At 45.6% G+C, this 7,050-nt stretch overlaps 1 long non-coding RNA gene across 1 annotated transcript; it reads left to right on the top strand.

Moving 5' to 3' along the window:
• The first annotated feature begins 499 nt into the window (after positions 1–499).
• Positions 500–6,784, top strand: LOC125983446 (uncharacterized). The gene is made up of 6 exons (XR_007486706.2): positions 500–603; positions 781–951; positions 1,097–1,174; positions 2,702–2,794; positions 6,384–6,413; positions 6,622–6,784. It is a non-coding gene; the product is annotated as an uncharacterized lncRNA (long non-coding RNA).
• Positions 6,785–7,050: the final 266 nt, after the last annotated feature.

Genomic DNA, 7,050 nt, shown 5'->3' with positions numbered 1-7,050 from the left:
TTTCAAAGATTCAAATCTTCAGCGCCATGCACTTCAGCTCACTCCATGCTAACATTGATCAGGCGTCGAACCCGCAACATCATGCTTAAGAGGTGGACATGCTAACCAGTGCGCCATTATGTCAACGCATAACAACTGTAAGAACTTCCGCCGGAATTCAAATCCGCGGGGAGAGTTAACTTGTTTAAAAGGGAGTGGGCAGAAGAATTATTTAATTTATTTAAATCTATTTGGAGTGTGCGCCATTATGTCAATGCATAACAACTGTAAGTCTACTAAACAAAACAGCGGTTGCTATATGACGTCTGCCACGTCGTGGTCACGTGACGCGGACGTGACGTCGACGCCTACTTTACATCCCACCGATCACAGGACCCCTCGGCTGCATAACCGCGCCCCCTTCCCAACCAATCGGATTTGCTATACGCGAAAACGACGCCAATGGGCGGGCTCTTCCGCCAGAATTTAAATCCGTGGGCGTGGCTCGCAACAGGAAGTAGGAAAATGGCGATGTTGACAAAGACACAGCGGATGGTAACATACGACTAACGAGAGAAATATTTTTATTTTCTGCTTGCAACTGGACCGTCCAGAGCGTACACGGTAAGTACAACTCATCGTTTTTAAAAAGAAGTACTTTTGTTGCCCTGAAAAGCGAGTGAGTGTGGCGTTTGGGGGGAACGTCGAATTTCGACGATTCTTTCTGGTCAACGGTTGTAAATGATTGCGTTGATTAAAAAAGAAAACTTGATGTAACTCTACTTTTAACTGCCGTTTCAGATAAGCGGGTATTACGTCGCAGTCATGTGCCGCGGATATGACGTAATTGGCTGACCTTCCACCAAAATTCAAATCTGTTGGCGCGATGGCCGTGAGCCACTGAGCAACGACGAATATCAACAGAAATATCTTTATTTTCTGCTTGCAACTGGACCGTCTACAGCGTACACGGTAAGTAACACTCATTGTGTTTAAAGAGATTTACGTTTGTAATAGCAACGTGTAGCTGAGGCGCTAGCAGAAGTGTAGCCGCGTTGCGTTGTACGTGTGAATATTGGTCCAGGCGAAATGTTAATGTTTAATTTCATTCCTTTAGGTTCCACGGTGTTTGTTGGCTGCAAGTTTTCCACTGCAAGAAGAGGCTCGTATCATTGACCAGGAGCGAGCTACAACGGTGAGTAGCCATAACATTTATGTTAAACACTTCCTATTTCATGTCTAACAGTACTTGATTTAACAAATAACCATAAATAAATACAGTGTGGGCACTGAAGTTAACATATGTGATTATACTGCCTAATCTGTCACCGAGTATATTGTTGCAAAGTAATATAAGATCCAAAGTTGTAATTCAGAATAGTTTTCAAAAGAAGGCCATTAGAATTATATACAAGTCTGATTACCCTGAACATAACAACAAGCTATTAATTAAATCACAAATTCTTCAATTCAAAGATTTGGTAGATTATCAGAATAATAATGTCTAACAGTAATTGATTTAACACATCACGATAAGTAGATTGAGTGTGGGCACTCTCAAGTTAACATATGTGATTATACTGCCTAATCTGTTACAGAGTATGTTGTTGCCAAGTAATGTAGAATAGATCCAAAGTAGTAATCCAGAATAGTTTTGAAAAGGCCATTAGAATAATAAACAAATCTGATTACCTTGAACATAATAGTTAAGTGTTGAATATGTCCTATGAAGTCAAAATTTGGCACCATCATGTGGTGAAATTTGGAATTGCATCACATCCAATTTTGCCTGGGAACAAACAGATTAAATAAATCTTAGACTTAAATAAGCCACTCCTTCTCAAACAAGTAAACTCTGCCCATTTTGCGCAGTAGATGGTCTGTTAATATCTAGTATTTATACAAAGTCATAATTTAAATTGCTTTTAACCTTCATTCATCGCTTCAACCAACATTACTCGCTCTTATTACCAACTTGTATCGATTTAACTGAGCGTTTAATACTTCCTATCAGGTCTCAAGTCAAGATTTGGCAAAATACAATTTCAGCAAATCCAATTTTGCCAGGCAACAAAAAGAGATTAAATAAACTAAATAAGTCTTCTTCCCATTAAATAAATCAGAAAAGTCTGTCTTGCAACCAGTCCTCTTCAAACAAGTAAAGTCTGCCCGTTTTGTGCCGTAGATTTTGTGTCTATGCCTAGTATTTATACAAAATCATAATTTAAACGACTTCATTCCTTCATTCACTTTGGAAATTTGGAATTGCAGCAAATCGAATTTTGCCAGGGAACAAAAATAGATCAATTAAACTAAATAAGTCTTCTTCCCATTAAATAAATTAAAAAAGTCTGTCTTGTAACCAGTCCTTTTCAAACAAGTAAAGTCTGCCCATTTTGTGCCGTAGATTTTGTGTTTATGCCTAGTATTTATACAAAATCATAATTTAAAGGATTTCATTCCTTCATTCACTTTGGAAATTTGGAATTGCAGCACGTCAAATTTTGCCTGGGAAGAAAAGTAGATTAAATAAATTTAATAAGTCTTACTACTTCCCAATAAATAAATTAAATACGTCTTACTTGTTCCCACTCCTTTTCAAAAAAGTAGTTTAAAACGAGGGCCCTTCACTCAACCTTTAACCTCAACACCGCACGTCACATTGTGTTGTATCTGTGAATGTTGGTTGTGGCCAAATGATAGTTTTCTTTCATTCGTTTAGGTTCCACGGTGTTTGTTGGCTATATATGTTTTCCACTGTCAGAAGGATGAAAATACAAAGTACAACGCTTGGACGTGGGCGACGACGTCACCGGTGAGTCCTTCCTTCCTATTTATTTACCTTCTAGGTGCTAGGTGCCGCACTGAACAACATTATGCCGCACTGAACAACATTATGCCGCACTGAACAACACCATGCCGCACTGAACAACACCATGCCGCACTGAACAACATTATGCCGCACTGAACACCATGCCGCACTGAACAACACCATCCCGCACTGAACAACACCATCCCGCACTGAACAACACCATCCCGCACTGAACAACACCATGCCGCACTGAACAACACCATGCCGCACTGAACAACACCATGCCGCACTGAACAACACCATGCCGCACTGAACAACACCATGCCGCACTGAACAACACCATGCCGCACTGAACAACATTATGCCGCACTGAACAACATTATGCCGCACTGAACAACATTATGCCGCACTGAAAAACACCATGCCGCACTGAACAACACCATGCCGCACTGAACAACACCATGCCGCACTGAACAACACCATGCCGCACTGAACAACACCATGCCGCACTGAACAACACCATGCCGCACTGAACAACACCATGCCGCACTGAACAACACCATGCCGCACTGAACAACACCATGCCGCACTGAACAACACCATCCCACACTAAACAACACCATGCCGCACTGAACAACATTATGCCGCACTGAACAACATTATGCCGCACTGAACAACATTATGCCGCACTGAACAACATCATGTCGCACTGAACAACACCATGCCGCACTGAACAACACCATGCCGCACTGAACAACACCATGCCGCACTGAACAACACCATCCCGCACTGAACAACACCATGCCGCACTGAACAACACCATGCCGCACTGAACAACACCATGCCGCACTGAACAACACCATGCCGCACTGAACAACACCATGCCGCACTGAACAACACCATGCCGCACTGAACAACACCATGCCGCACTGAACAACACCATGCCGCACTGAACAACACCATGCCGCACTGAACAACACCATGCCGCACTGAACAACACCATGCCGCACTGAACAACACCATGCCGCACTGAACAACACCATGCCGCACTGAACAACACCATGCAGCACTGAACAACACCATGCAGCACTGAACAACATTATACCGCACTGAACAACATTATGCCGCACTGAACAACATTATGCCGCACTGAACAACACCATGCCGCACTGAACAACATTATGCCGCACTGAACAACATTATGCCGCACTGAACACCATGCCGCACTGAACAACACCATCCCGCACTGAACAACACCATCCCGCACTGAACAACACCATGCCGCACTGAACAACACCATGCCGCACTGAACAACACCATGCCGCACTGAACAACACCATGCCGCACTGAACAACACCATGCCGCACTGAACAACACCATGCCGCACTGAACAACACCATGCCGCACTGAACAACACCATCCCGCACTGAACAACATTATGCCGCACTGAACAACATTATGCCGCACTGAACAACATTATGCCGCACTGAACAACATTATGCCGCACTGAACAACATTATGCCGCACTGAACAACATTATGCCGCACTGAACAACACCATGCCGCACTGAACAACACCATGCCGCACTGAACAACACCATGCCGCACTGAACAACACCATGCCGCACTGAACAACACCATGCCGCACTGAACAACACCATGCCGCACTGAACAACACCATGCCGCACTGAACAACACCATGCCGCACTGAACAGCACCATGCCGCACTGAACAGCACCATGCCGCACTGAACAGCACCATGCCGCACTGAACAGCACCATGCCGCACTGAACAACACCATGCCGCACTGAACAACACCATGCCGCACTGAACAACACCATGCCCCACTGAACAACATTACGCCGCACTGAACAACACCATGCCGCACTTAACAACACCATGCCGCACTGAACAACACCATGCCGCACTGAACAACACCATTCCGCACTGAACAACACCATGCTGCACTGAACAACACGACGCCGCACTGAACAACACGACGCCGCACTGAACAACACCATGCCGCACTGAACAACACCCTGCCGCACTGAACAACACCATGCCGCACTGAACAACACCATGCCGCACTGAACAACACCATGCCGCACTGAACAACACCATGCCGCACTGAACAACACCATCCCGCACTAAACAACACCATGCCGCACTGAACAACATTATGCCGCACTGAACAACATTATGCCGCACTGAACAACATTATGCCGCACTGAACAACATCATGTCGCACTGAACAACACCATGCCGCACTGAACAACACCATGCCGCACTGAACAACACCATCCCGCACTGAACAACACCATGCCGCACTGAACTACACCATGCCGCACTGAACAACACCATGCCGCACTGAACTACACCATGCCGCACTGAACAACACCATGCCGCACTGAACAACACCATGCCGCACTGAACAACACCATGCCGCACTGAACAACACCATGCCGCACTGAACAACACCATGCCGCACTGAACAACACCATGCCGCACTGAACAACACCATCCCGCACTGAACAACACCATCCCGCACTGAACAACACCATGCCGCACTGAACAACATTATGCCCCACTGAACAACAATATACCGCACTGAACAACATTATGCCGCACTGAACAACATTATGCCGCACTGAACAACACCATGCCGCACTGAACAACATTATGCCGCACTGAACAACATTATGCCGCACTGAACACCATGCCGCACTGAACAACACCATGCCGCACTGAACAACACCATGCCGCACTGAACAACACCATGCCGCACTGAACAACACCATGCCGCACTGAACAACACCATGCCGCACTGAACAACACCATGCCGCACTGAACAACACCATGCCGCACTGAACAACACCATGCCGCACTGAACAACACCATGCCGCACTGAACAACACCATCCCGCACTGAACAACATTATGCCGCACTGAACAACATTATGCCGCACTGAACAACATTATGCCGCACTGAACAACATCATGTCGCACTGAACAACACCATGCCGCACTGAACAACACCATGCCCCACTGAACAACATTACGCCGCACTGAACAATATTATGCCGCACTGAACAACACCATGCCGCACTGAACAACACCATGCCGCACTGAACAACACCATGCCGCACTGAACAACACCATGCCGCACTGAACAACACCATCCCGCACTGAACAACACCATGCCGCACTGAACAACACCATGCCGCACTGAACAACACCATGCCGCACTTAACAACACCATGCCGCACTGAACAACACCATGCCGCACTGAACAACAACATGCCGCACTGAACAACAACATGCCGCACTGAACAACACGTCGCCGCACAGAACAACACGACGCCGCACAGAATAACGCAATACCGCACAGAACAACACCATGCCGCACAAACAGTTTTAGATAATATTACGTCGCAGTCATGCGACGCGGACATGACGTCAATAGGCGGAACTCATGGCAAAATTATAATCCGTGGGCGTGGCTTGCAACAGGAAGTAGGAAAGCGGCAATGCTGGCAAACAAGACACAGCGGTTAGTAACACGACGACTAACAAGACAAATATTTTTGTTTTCAGCTTGCAACTTGACCGTCTAGAGCGTACAAGGTAATTACAACTCATTGTTTTGAAAAATATGTTTTTTTGTTGGCCTGAAAAGCGAGGCAGTGTGGCATTTGGGAGGAACGTCGAACTCGGCGTCTGCTTCCAGCCACAGACGCCAAATTTCGACGATTATTTCGACTGGTCAACGTTTGTAAATTATTGCGTTGATTAAAAACTTTATTTAACTCTACTCTTAACTTTGCCGTTTCAGATATGCGGGTATTACACCGCGGAAATGACGTCAATAGGCTGAACTCTGGCCAAAATTCAAATCTGTGGGCGCAATGGCCTTGAGCGAGACAACGGATACAAACACGACGATTATCAACAGAAATATCTTTATTTTCTGCTTGCAAGTGGACCGTCTAGAGCGTACACGGTAAGTACAACTCATTGTGTTTTAAAAGATTTATGTTTGTGTAGTTTGCGTTGCGTTGTATCTGTGAATGTTGGTTGAGGCTAAATGTTAATGTTTAATTTCCTTCCTTTAGGTTCCACGGTGTTTGTTGGCTGTATGTTTTCCACTGCAAGAAGAGGCTCGTATCATTGACCAGCAGGAGCTACAATGGTGAGTACCCCTTTCGTCGTCCATTTATGTTAAACACTTCCTGTTTCATGTCTAACAGTACTCGATTTAACA

Source organism: Syngnathus scovelli, chromosome 16 (assembly GCF_024217435.2).
Source record: "Syngnathus scovelli strain Florida chromosome 16, RoL_Ssco_1.2, whole genome shotgun sequence".
Taxonomy (NCBI): Eukaryota; Metazoa; Chordata; class Actinopteri; order Syngnathiformes; family Syngnathidae; genus Syngnathus; species Syngnathus scovelli.
The sequence above is the reverse complement of the archived record's forward strand: the minus strand, read 5'-3'. Positions and strand labels throughout refer to the sequence as shown.